Raw genomic sequence first — 11,172 nt, forward strand, 5'->3', positions numbered from 1 at the left:
AATAATTTCTTTAACATGCATAAATCAGGTAGAAATGTGCATCTTATATCCCAGAATTATAAATGAAATAACGTGGCAAAGCTAAGGTAGCTCAAAAGCTGGAGCAGCAGTATTATCAAACCTGACATCCAGTATAAGATTGTGTTATGGAGTGATTTTATAGTGAGAGGCCAAGAAAAACAAAAATAAATTCTCCTTGATTAACCACTAATAATGAAAATGAAACAACTCTATTTCTGCAGCTCATGAGTTAACTGAGTAAAAACTACAAACAATGCATGTATCATAAAGGATTTCATTCCTGGGTGTACTTTATTACGAGCATTAAAGAGGTGAGTTCAGGATAAAATTTTTTCCACAAATGCACAGTTAACCAGTTTCTCTCATATGTTCATTCTCTAAACATAAATATCTGAGTAACGGTTTTCCCAAATTTCTTATTTCTCTAGTGTGAACTTTCCATCAAACAGTGAAGTCTATTCTCTCCTAGATGTGTTGGTCAAAAGACTACATTTATATGGTATCTACCATGTTTATTATCTGAGTTCTATAAAAATATGAGGACTGCCTGAATCCTCTTGTGCAATCACTGTATACATAGGGTTTCTCTCTTCAGTGGACTAAGGGCCACTAAAAGTTATTCTTTGTATGAACCCTTTGCCACCTTCAACACAAGCATAGGACTTCTCCTGATGTCTGTTAAAATGTCACTGTTGGCTGAATCTTCTTCCACACTGGTCACACATATTTGGTTTCTCTCCTACAGGGGGTTCTCTGATGAACATTGAGGTAACCAGAGTAAATGAAGCTTTTGCCATATCCATCATAGTTGCAAAAGATTTCCCCCTACATGAATCCTCTGAATGAAGCCTTTGCCATATTCATCACATTGATAGGGTTTCTCACCTGTGTGAAGTCTCTGATATCTATAAAAATTTGAATCATCTCAGAATCTTCTTCCACATTTTCATCACAAGTATATGGTTTCTCACCTGTATGGATTATCTGATGAACACTGAGGCAAGCCTTCTGAATGAAGCCTTTACCACATTCATCACATTTATAGGGTTTCTCCACTATGTGGTCTCCATTGAACATTGGAGTATGTTCTTTGAATGAAGTCTTTACTACATTCCTAACATTTATAGGGTTTCTCTCCTGTGTGAATTTTCTGATGAACAATGAGATATCCTCTTCGAATGAAGCCTTTGCCACATCCATCACATTCATAGGATTTCTTACCTGTGTGGAGTTTCTGATTAATTAAAAATTTGAGTAACTTTTAATTCTTTTCCACACTGATCACAAGTATATAAATTTTCAATTGTGTGGGCTCTCTGATGAGCACTGAGGTAAGCTCTCCAAATAAAGCCTTTACCACATTCATCACATTTATAGGGTTTCTCTCCTGTGTATGACTCTCCTCTTAAGACATGAGGTAGGCTCTCCAAAGGAAGTCTTTGCTACACTGATCACATGTATATAGTTTCTCTCCTGTGTGAACTCTAATGAATAAAGAGGATTTTTCTCCCCAAAAAAATGTGCTACAGATGGAACATGTATAGTATTTTTCTTACATGTGATTTTGACATCAGTTTTTTCTTAGTCGCTATATCTGGACAATTTCTGTATGAGACTTTCATTTGGCATTTTCACAGATCACCTTACTCTCATGTATTGGAGACTTTGTTCTACCAAGACAGATAAAATGTTGATCTAGACGCTTTTCTGAACTTCTTTCCATGAAATTATTTTTTATTATTATGTTTGTCTTGGAGTTTTCCTGACTTGCAAATTGGTCTTTGTTTCTGTTGTCCCACTCATATACGCTTATCCCCTGAGTCTTGAGTAGTAACTTTTTTCCAAATCCCTGAAGTTCCAAGATTTTATTTCCTTTCTCTTACAGATTCACATTGTAATTTTCACTTATGGAAATGTAAATATCCAGCTTCCACCAGGGAAGGTCTTGTTGACCTAAAGTTTCTGGAATGTTGGCCTTGAGCATTATTCTTTTGATTCTGGTTTTTAGATATTTAAGGCACCACCAATCCCCAGGCATCAAGGTAGGGTAAGGAAGAGTATATTTTAGGTGCTATAATCCTTCTGGAAGGCTTAGTATGTAGTTCTCACCATTCTAGTCTCCTGAAACAATAAAGAGAGAATTCATTTTTGAGAAAAAGTTCTGTTTAGAAATACTAAACTGCACCATTTACTGATCTGTAGTTCAGATATAAACCATTCCTGAGTCTGCTTATTTGTTCTAGGTAATAAGCCTATTTGTTTTCAGTGTAAGAATATTAGAAGTAGACATCTGACTACCAAAAATGGTAATTAAGTACCAAGGTTCAATGTAATCATTTTGTAAATCTAAAAGCCCTACATAAGTAGCAGGTATCATTAGAATGGCATTAAGAATGATTAATTATTCTCAGAAAATATCAAAAATTATCAAAAATATCAAAAATATTTTTAGAAATACAAATAAAAGAAATCCTAGTAAGATTCATATCTAGATCAGAAAACACTTCAATGCAAGCAGAACAGATCAAGGAAAAGTCTCACACCCACAGGCTTTGTTTCTCACTGCAGAAACCAGTAAAAAAAAAAAAAAACAGGTTTGGTCACCCATAAGAAAGATTTACTCAAGCTCTTAGAATGTACCCCCCTTCATTCTGAGCTCTATAGAGGAGGGTGCTTAATGACTTTCATAAAAGAAGGATTTCCCCCCTCTGCATTCTGCTTTCCGGCCTTCTACAAGTAACCAAATGGCTCAATGGATAAGAGTGCTGGACCTAGGGTCAGGAAGAACTGAGTTCTGCGAGTAACCCTGGATAAGTCACTTAGCCTTTATTTGTCTTAATCCACTGAAGAAATGGCGAACCACTCCAGTATCTTTACCAAGAAAACTCCATGCATAGTATTAGTACACAAACAGCTGAAAATGACTGAAAGACTAAACAGCAGTTAGCTTCATTCTATCAGGCACTTCCAGTCCAAAGGTGAGAGGGAAAAAGCCAGGAAATAGCTTGTATTTGTATAGTACTTTAAAGTGTACCAAATAGTTTCTACACAATAACCTTTCAAGACTGATATGTACACAAGTAATACCCATTTTATAGATGAAGAAACAAACTTAGAGATATGAAGTAATTTGTCTAAAATCATTGTTAAGATGGTTAGAGCCAGAATTTAAAACCATATTACTTGACTTGGAATCAGTCACAAATGGCTGCTTTCCTTTGATATCTTTTCATGGACTGGGGGGTGCTGTATGTATCTTATAAGGACACAGTGGCTTACCGAGGAAAAGGTTTGTATTTTTGCCTTTTACACAGGGCATCACTACCTCACAATTTTCTCTAAGAAATTTACTCAAACAAATTAAATCATCAGAATCTATAAAGTAGAACAATGGGGAAGGGATGAATATCAATGTTTCTGGTGAAGGGATTGCTGTGATATGAAACAGTCCTGAAGTCAGCAGGAGTTAACTCAAGTCCATGAGAAAGGCTCAAAACATTCCAAGAATTAAAAATGGAAAGTCTGGATTTTAAAAAAATAAGGTTCAAACGAATACCTACCTACTCCAGGGCCACCCTGTCTCCAATAAGGCACACAGAACATGAAAGGCTTTCTAACACCTAAATTTTAAACAAACATCAGCTATTGTTATCTCGTGGTCTGGAAGTAAAAGAGGAAGAAACTTCTTCACAAGAAATATTCCAGATTCAATATGAAAATCCCTTGTTTAGCTTTTAAGCTTCTCAGGAAATGGCCCCTTCCTGCTTTTTCAGTCTTCAAATATTTCCAACTCCCAACGGCTGCCTCAGAATGCTCTTCTCTGGTCACCTGTCTCCTCAGTTCCTTGGCTTCAAGCCCACCTTCTTCAAAGGAGCAGGGAGCCTTGCCTAGACTCCCAACCTACTCCTTTCCCCTAGTATCCTCCCACTAACTCGACATGCTTCTGATCTCATAGCGACAGCAGAAGACAGGGTGGGCATTGCTGCCTTCTGCCCTCATGGCCGAGCCCGGCACAAATTAACCGCCCCTCAAGGCTGAGTGGAGAGGTCCAGCCCCTTCAGTCTACTGATGAGGAAGGTGTGGCCCCGGGTGGTCCCGTGCCCGGAACAAAACGGGCGCCCCGCGACTACAGGTCGATGGATAATAGGCACCCCTGGTCCTGGATCATCCAAAAATATGATTCCCGGTCGCCTTATTTAAAATGTTGAGATCCTCCCGCTCTGAGGAAGGGACTGAGAGGTACTCCCGCCCCCACCTCGCCTGGCCCCAGGCTCAACGTATGCTGTGGGAGTCTCAAGAGGAGCTGGGTTCACACCCACCTCCTAAAGGAGAGCCCACGAACTGGGGCAACAAATGAGAATCAGGAAGGATCCGTTAAAGCTCATCATTCTGGCCTCGAAAAACCAGATTCCAGGCGGGGAAAGGGTTTCCTTCCCTTCGGTAGCCTCAGCCTCAGCTTCCTCAGGAACTAGACAGAAGCCTGCCCTGGGGCATTCTGGGAGGAAAAGATGGGGGAGGGGAGACATTACTGGGCATGCACAAAAGCAAGGGCACCTGCTTTTTATTTTAATTCGTGGAAATTTGAAGGGGCTGGGGGAGAAAGAATGGGGAGGAAGAAGAGAAAAAGTGGATGAAAAGGAGGAAAGAAGGAAGAAAGGGAAAGCAGGTGTAACTGAAGATCACACAAAATAATAGGTGGTTTTTATGTAGTACTTTAAGGTTTGGAAAGCCCTTTAAGAATAAGATCTTATTGTCCTCACAAGTCCAGGAGGTAGATGCTATGCTATTATTATTGTCCCTCTTATAGATGAGGAAACTTAGAGCTAGGCAGAGATTAAGTGATTTGCCTAGCAAACATGACCAATACAGAAATTTGTATTGCATAACAATACATATTTATAGTTGGTTTTGTTTCTCTTGCCTTTTCCTTGGATGGAGGAGGGGTAACAGGATGAAAAGAAAGTGTAAAAAAAACACCTTTTCATTCTCTGATTTAAATAATTGAATTTAAAAATGTTTTAAACAAAATAATAAACGTGGGGAAAGGGAGAAGGAAGGGTCATACTGCTTGAATTTAAATTTGAGCCTAGGACCAGAGCTCTTTACTGGACCACTAAGCTTCCTGTAATGTCTATACTTTAAACAAAGCTGGAAGAAATGGCCAATAAATTGCACAGGTGACTCAAAGGTTTCATGGAAATGTAAGAATTCAAAAAGATTAGGGGGCAGCTGGGTAGCTCAGTGGATTAAGAGCCAGTCCTAGAGAGGGGAGGTCCTAGGTTCAAATCTGGCCTCAGCCACTTCCTAGCTGTGTGACCCTGGGCAAGTCACTTGACCCCCATTGCCTAGCCCTTACCACTCTTCTGCCTTGGAGCCAATACACAGTATTGACTCCAAGGCGGAAGGTAAGGGTTTAAAAAAAAAAAGAATTCAAAAAGATTAAAGTGCTAAGAGATTAAATGATATAGCCCTTGACCTGACTCAAAAAATCAACTTCAGAAATATAAGATAAAGGAGGCATGGACAGGATAAATGTCTCCAAGCAATTTTTTTTTCATAGATTTAAAATTAAAACAAACTGGAGATCATCTAACCCAATTGAAACTGAAGCCCAGAGAGATTTAAAAAATTAAATAATTTACTTAAATTCATACAGGGAGTGAGTGACCAAGCCAGGAATGGAACTCAGGTCTTCTGATTCCAAATTCTACACTTTTTTCTACTTCTTTATTGCCTCCTTTGAATAGGAGATTCAAAAGATTGTCCTTCTTACACCTTCCATGCTTCCCTATTACTGTGAAGGAAACCACCATTTTCCTAGACTCCCAGGCATACAATCTAGATGTTATCCTCAACTCTTCACTATCTCTTACCCCCTAAACACAATCTGTTGCCAAAGTCTGTCAATTTCACTTTTGCAATAGTTCTTAAATTCTCCCCCTTCTCACCTCTGATAGCTGTCAATCATCCTGGTTCGAGTCTCCATCACTTCATGCCTGAATTACTGAAATATTTAAAAGACTGTCACAAATCTCTCCTCCAATGAGCTGCTAAAATGATTTTCCTAAAGTGTCGATCAAACCATGTCACCTCTATACTTAATAAATGCTAGTAACTCGGTCACTTCCACAAATATGCCACAATTTATATCATCATTCCCTGAGATTTTTTTTATAATGTAGAAGATGTCTTAAGAAGGGGGGGGGGGAGGATAAAGAAGGAAATATTGGCAGAAGGCATCTGAGTGATGTGAGATAAGGAGACGAAAAAGGAGCTCTTGGCAAATGGCCTCAATTTTTCCAGTGAAATATGAAGCAAGACTCTCAGCCAAGAGGATGGGGGAAAATAATGATAAAACCTCAAGAACAGGATCAAAGACTGAGATACAATACTTATAGGGGGGGGGGAAGGGAGGAGGGAAAGGAATCCCTGAGAGCTCACTCTAGCTCTAGCACTCTCTCTCTCTCTCTTTATATATATATATATATATATATATATATATATATCAGAAAGTAAGCATAACAATGTTTGGAGTAATGGCCAACTGCTACCATGCGTGCTTGTTTTTTTCTAGATGGAGACCTTTGTGTCTCTAATAATCAAGAATGTGTAATCCAATCATACATGGCTACTCAAACTCTTAGGACAGGACCTAAATCGATCTGTATTCATGATTGATGGTGTTGCTTATTGACACCTGCTCCTATATATCCTTCCAATAAACCTCACTTTACTCTATAGCCATAAATCTTTCATTTGGTCTTAACTACACCTGTTAATGCAAACCAAAACTGGGAAATAGCTAGTTCATCTGGCTAGTGCAACCTTGTGTTAATTTATTATGCTAACCACCTAATTCATGGCTCCAAAAATCTTTTTGTTCTTCTTTAGACTTGCTAAGCAATAGAAATGGTAAATAGGGAGGACTGGTAAATTCAGTAGTTAGTAAACAAGTAAATCCTGGCAACAGGGTGTGTGTTATGGCTATCACCCTCCTCACCCCCTAGGTCTGGAATATTCTCCCTTCTTATCTTCTGGCTTCTTTCAAGTCTCAGCTGAAATTTCACCTTATGCAAGAAGCCTTCCCCAAGTTCTTAATGTGAGTGCCTTATTTTTTTAGATTATCCCTATTTTAATCCTGTTTATACCTCATTTGTACATATTTCTTTGAATGTTATCTCTCTCATTTAGACTGAGCTTCTTGAAAACAGGGACTGTTTTTTTTTTCTCCTTTCTTTATATCCCAGATCTAATACAGTGTCTGGAACACAGAAGAAGGGGGAAAGGAATATGTATTCATATAGCACCTGCAAGGTGCTTTACAAATATTAGCTCATTTGATCCTCACAACAACCTGGAGGGTTAGGTGCTATTATTATTCCAATTTTACATTTATTTGTGAGACAAATAGAGGTTAAGTGACTTGCCCTGGGTCCCAAAGCAAGAAGTTTCTGGGGTAGGATTTGGACTCAGTCCTTCTAACTCCAGATGCAGCACTTTATCCATTTAGACCATGTATTTAATAAATGCTCATTGACTGATTGACTAGCTATTTTCTGGCTTCTAACCGTGTCTTTAATCTTTAAAGATTCTTGTAATATCAGTGATGAAATAAAATACTTCCAAAGCACTTAGTCACCATCAAAGAATAAAATGTCTAAAAGATGAATTCAAGTTTGTAAGATGAGAAACTCAGATGAAGCTCTGAGAAGGAGACTGGAACATTCATTATTGCCTTAATGCTGGATAATAGACTCTTCCTTATAACCATGAAGTCAAAGAAACTAAAGTTATCCTCTCCCTGCTATTGAGAAGGACTGATTCTCTGAAGAAAATAAAGAAGTGTTCTAACTGAATAGGAATGGAAAAGCATGGGGCAGGGGAATATTGCTTAGGTGAACTTCAAGTTCAAGATGTGATACAAAGAAATCTTTTGCCACTGAAAGATTGGTATGAGAAATAAAGAGACACAAGGACTCACAAAGCCCTACCACATAGATACCAGTATACAAAAGACCCACCTAGACAATTCATCTATTAGATATCTTTGTATCAACTAAGTTTAGCACAGGTCTGAGATGAAGTTTGGAGCTAGTTGGAGAAATGGGTTCGTTCTGGTGTGTCTATACACTGATAAAATAAAATTAGTTTAAATAGAAAAGGGAATATGCAATTTCCCTGGAGAAAACCAAAGAATGTCAGAAGTACCAGAGCAGTGGGCTATAATAATCAAACTCTTGGCCTGCAAAATTCCAGATTAAAATATAATTGGGAAATGTTTAACAAAATAAAAATGCAAGACAACAAAATGTAAATTTGTGGTTTTTCAAGTCAATGTGCAACCTGGGGATCTATTTCTATTTAATGATGCTGATCTACAGGGATTCCTGGTCCATTCTTGGTTTCATAGGATAAAAAAAAATCATTTCTGAAATTAAGTGAAGGGGTAGGTGAGAGTTAGGGTCATTTTTTTGTGATACTTCCCATTTTCTATGGTTAGGTACAGTCAGAGGTACAGAGGTACAGAGAAATGAGCATCCACCTAACTTGAATCTGACATCTAATTAAGGATTTGTGATAAAAGTGTTATTTTCCACTGAGGGTACAAGGAAGAAAGAATTTACACTCCATGATCACCACCAACAAAAGCACAACTGCTGGGATATAGCTGCTACTAATAATTATAGCTAGAATTTTATATACCACTTTAAGGTTTACAAAGTACTTTGCAAATACTGTTTTATTTGATCCTCACAACTACCCTAGGAGATAGGTACTGGAAGAATTTAAAATTCAGGTTTATATGCTAATTTGAAAATTCTATAGTATAGTGTGGTGACCGATTTAAAAATATTATAACTTAAGTCAAAATGACTGTTAGTAGCTTTATTTACAAAGAGATGGAAAGAGTGAAATTGGAGAAATGTAAGAAGAGAAATGTCTAGCCTGTCACCCTAAATTTTATCATGGTGTCCAGCTCAGCCCCAACAGGGCTCGATAATCTTCAGCCAGAGGACAAGGTGGTGTCTTCAGTTCCACCAGAGCAGCCTCTTCCAGGAAAGGAAGGCCTTTCCAGAACCAATCTCTCCAGAAGCTAGGAAAGGAAGGCCAGCTACTCACCCAGCAAGCTGATTCAGGATCCAGGCAAAGAGTCTCCTCCTTCAGTTCACCAACACAGAGTTCCAAGAGTTCCAAGACTAAGTCCAAAAAGTCAAGTTCCAAAAAATTCCCCTGGACAGAAAGTTCAGGACTTTTATAGTCCTTTTTCCATATCACTTCCTATCCCTTCCTCCATTTTACAGGAACCAATTGCAGTCTTTCAATTTGCCTAGCAATGCCCAAGGGGGTTGGCAGTGGCCTCTGGAATTGTCACCCCTCTAGCAAGGGACTTGTGAATTCTCTTACTTAGTGTTAAGTAGGAGTTCTTTGAGTTCTTGATTGATTAATTTAAAAGTTTCTAATTGACAGACAAAGAAAGTTTGATTCACTCTTCACAGTACTTTGTGGGGTAGGAGTGGAGACTGCCCCCTTATAATGAAAATTCAAAGTCAGAGGGTCTGAGCAGAAAAGACAATCGTTTTTGTTTCCTTCTCATGAGAAAGGGCACCCTCTTCTGATTGAGTCTAGACTTTTATAGGCCCTTCCCCTTCACCTCCTCTTCTCCCTATCTGTACCCTGCCACCCTAACTGGTGAGCCAAGATTTACAATCTAAGGTTTTACCTAATCAGAAAATAGCACAACCTCAACTTATAATATTTGTAGCTTAGCATAGGAGCTTGACCCAGTTAGCAAATAGTTATCCACAACTTAAAACAACTGTAGTATGCTAGGGCATACACAGGGGAACAGCCTAGCAAAAAGGAAAGGGGTATTTAGAAACATACTCTGAGAGTAATACATAGCCCGCTCCTCACAGAACTAATCCTCATTTTATAGATGGGGAAACTGAAAAATACAGAGAGGTCTGGTAATTTTCCTAGGTGCATACAATTAGTGTCTGAGTCAGATATGAACTCATTTTAAGTTCAACATTCTTTCTACTCTACCACCTATCCTGAAATCTCTAGAAGAAGTTTATGATTGAGTAGAAATAGCCCTCACATACCTCATTTGTATCCCTGAGAAATACATTGCTGAATTTACTTCCTGAAGACTATAATAGGCATGAACTGTATAAAACTCTGCCTACGAATGCTCCATTTAAATAATTTCTACCAAGTGTTGATTTTCTGATGAACACAGACATCCAGAATCTGAATAAAGTTTTCCCTGACCTTGCCTTATGTGTATGGTTTCTCTGGAAAGAATATTCTGATGAATGCTAGTTATCTGTTGTCTGCTAGAATTCTTTGTCTCAGTCATCACATTTATAGGTTTTCTTCCATAGAGATCTCTGGTTTCTACACAAAAGTGCAGGCTACCTAAATCCTTTTCCACACCAATTACCTATATAGGATTCTTCTCCAGTGTGGCCCCTCACTGCTTATAAAAATATAAACACTACCTGGATCCTCTCCTACATGTATTGTATTTATTGGACATCTATCCTGTGTGGATGCTCCATTGACTACTAAAATTTGAGAGGTCACTGAATCCTCTTCCATACTGATTATATACAAAACATCTCTTCTTGTGTTGACTCTGATGACATTGGAATATCCCCTAAAAGTAAACTGTTGCCAACATGATTATATATATATAAGGCTTCTCTTCTGTGAGATCTTTCTGATGAATCTTGAGACTTGTTTTCAAAGTAAGCTCCTTGTTATGCTTATCACATGTGTAGCATTTCTTTCCTATGTGGATTCTCTGATGAACCCAAAGAGACTTTTTCAAAAGCAAAATATTATGTAAACATGGGACATTTCAGAGTTTTTCTCACATCAAAATTTTATGGTGGGTGATGTGATTTCTATATCAAAAAATTTTCTTATACTTCTACAGAACATTTTAGCTAGCTATTTGGGAAGATTGACTCACCATTGTACCACGGAGAATTTTGTTCTTCTCAGTCAGAGAAATGTTGGCCTAAGAAAATCCTTTGATCCTATTTCCATGTAAGGATTATTCTTGAATATTATTTTTCCCTCAGAATTTTCCTGGTTTGTGGATGGGTCATTGCTTCTGTATTGACTTAGAATCTTGAACCC

General features: G+C 38.2%; 1 long non-coding RNA gene across 1 annotated transcript; it reads right to left on the bottom strand.

Annotated features, from left to right (window-relative positions):
- Positions 1 to 281: 281 nt before the first annotated feature.
- On the bottom strand, positions 282 to 4,511 carry LOC103104578 (uncharacterized). The gene is made up of 2 exons (XR_460275.3): positions 3,582 to 4,511; positions 282 to 2,142 (listed from the first exon to the last, which is right to left on the bottom strand). It is a non-coding gene; the product is annotated as an uncharacterized LOC103104578 (long non-coding RNA).
- Positions 4,512 to 11,172: the final 6,661 nt, after the last annotated feature.

The sequence above is a fragment of the Monodelphis domestica genome, chromosome 1 (assembly GCF_027887165.1).
Source record: "Monodelphis domestica isolate mMonDom1 chromosome 1, mMonDom1.pri, whole genome shotgun sequence".
Taxonomy (NCBI): Eukaryota; Metazoa; Chordata; class Mammalia; order Didelphimorphia; family Didelphidae; genus Monodelphis; species Monodelphis domestica.